The 2,089-nt window shown below is 42.2% G+C and overlaps 1 long non-coding RNA gene across 1 annotated transcript in view; it reads left to right on the forward strand.

Moving 5' to 3' along the window:
- Positions 1-1,592, forward strand: part of LOC109960197 (uncharacterized) — a 5,679-nt gene extending 4,087 nt beyond the window's left edge. Inside the window, exons 2-4 of the long non-coding RNA XR_002274960.1 lie at positions 385-733; positions 930-1,030; positions 1,471-1,592. This is a non-coding gene — a long non-coding RNA (uncharacterized LOC109960197). The remainder of the gene's footprint in view (positions 1-384; positions 734-929; positions 1,031-1,470) is intronic.
- Positions 1,593-2,089: the final 497 nt, after the last annotated feature.

Raw genomic sequence — 2,089 nt, forward strand, 5'->3', positions numbered from 1 at the left:
ATGTTTAAAGTTATTATTAGTTCCTGACAGAGGACACATGATTTGTGTTCACACAAATGCGCAGGTGTCCTGGAAATGAGTGCTTCGCTGAGGTGTTTTTAATCATTTTTGAACATCAGTGGAGGTTTGTGGCACAGACAAATGAGCTAATCCAGGACTGACAGACATTAACAGTGAATAGAAGCAATTTACTGTTGAAAATACTGTTAATATAGCAAATGATCAAGCTTATCCCTTACAACCTCGCCAAATACAGTATTTAAGTTTGACACTCTTTGCTTGCATAAAAACAGTTAATGTTATGTTAAATGTCAGTTCTGTTTGTGCAGTAAAACAAACTGTCTGAGCTACAGATCCCTGTTTTACCATATCCTGTGTTTTCAGGCTGCTGCCTCTGAGCTGAAGACAACACCAACCGATGAACAATTATTCTCTGAGCTGTGTGACATCTTCCTGCCTGGCCTCATACCTTCCTGCCAGCTGGTTGTCTTTACCACCACCACAGAGTGTGACCATCAGCGCGGTTACACGACAGCCAGGAGACTATGCTATGCAGAGTCTCTGCCAGCAGGCGTACTCTGACCTTGTGGGGTTGATTGACAGCTGTAACATCTTAGAAAGCAGAGAGGACTCTCAGCTCAGTGATGCTTTGGCCAGAGAGCAGGCCGAGCAGGAGGAGCTGTGCCGCCTTCTGTGCTGCTTTTATGATGTCATTCAGCCAGAGGAGGAAAAGGTCAGGATCAAGGAGTTTGTTTAAAACATTTATTTTAAGATCTTATGGTTTAGATGCGATCACTTCTGAATTACTGTTAAGATGACAGTGTGGAGGATTACTGACTAAGTTAAAAACAAGACTTTCTTGAACTTTCCATCACTGGATAACATTCGATACTTTACAATTCAGTGGCTCTCTTTTTTTTGTTGTTAAGTCAGAGCCTATATGGAGCAGAGTGACCAACATTGCCCACTAGTGGCGACAGGAGGGCCCTGCACAGGGAAGACAGTGCTGCTGTCATACTGTGCTCAACAGGTAAATGGACTAAAGAGAAATGTGAAACTTGACTCCTTTTCTTCTTGTTTTTAAACAATGTTTCAGTAAAAGTTGTGTTCAAATAAAATTTTAAATCTGTCCACGTCAAGCTGACTTCAACCTCAAGGAACAGGAATTTCAAACAATAAAATACATGCTGCAAACAAAGATGAAAAGTATTTAGAAATAAGAATGTATTTTTATTAAATAAACAGCAGCAGGAAAAAAGAGGCAAATCTGCTACTGTTTGTTTTATTTAACACATAATCTATTAAATAATTGAAAATGAATTGGATTCCAAACTGGATAAATAAAAGAATTCAAAAATGAGGCTAAATGACCAACAAATGAAGCTCTGCATTGCAAAAAACAGTCCTACAGGAATCTGTACGGGCTTTGATATGAAGTAAACCTGTGTATTGTCTCTGTTCCTCTCACAGATAAAGTCCTGGCTACCAGACAGCAGTCCTGTGGTGATCCCTTACTTTAGCAATCTGTCAATCAACACTTCTCCAAAGCACCTGTTGTCCAGCCTGTGTTATCAAATAGCCAGTAGATATCACAGCCAAAAAAAATCCCAGGTTCTGCCTCTTCACTGTCCCGGGTGATCCATACTGTGTCACTAACCCCAGAGACTACACATCCAGCTGCAGCCCAACCTTTAGTCTAGGTTCTCACCAGGAACCCACCAGAGAACCTGATTCTGACTCTAGCCTAAACCTTAGGATAACACCATGCCCTGATCCTAGAGGACCTAATTCTGGCATCATAAAACCTGACATTAGTCTGTCTGAGCTTAAAGAATGTCTCACCTTCCTCCTCACCCTCCTGCCTTCTCCCGCCCAAACTTTAGTTCTAATCCTCGATGGCCTGGATCAGATCGAAAACAACTCTGCTCTTCAAATCATCGAGAGCCTCCCCTCTCCCCTCCCTTCTGGTGTCAAACTCGTTCTTGTTGTTTCCTCCACCCGAACTCACATCCTGCAGGCCATCAGATTATGTTACCCACAATGCAGTCCACCTCACTATGCAACAGAGGGCAGTGAAAAGGAGTTGGGA

This window comes from Monopterus albus, unplaced genomic scaffold, assembly GCF_001952655.1.
Source record: "Monopterus albus unplaced genomic scaffold, M_albus_1.0 scaffold45.1, whole genome shotgun sequence".
In the NCBI taxonomy this organism is placed as follows: Eukaryota; Metazoa; Chordata; class Actinopteri; order Synbranchiformes; family Synbranchidae; genus Monopterus; species Monopterus albus.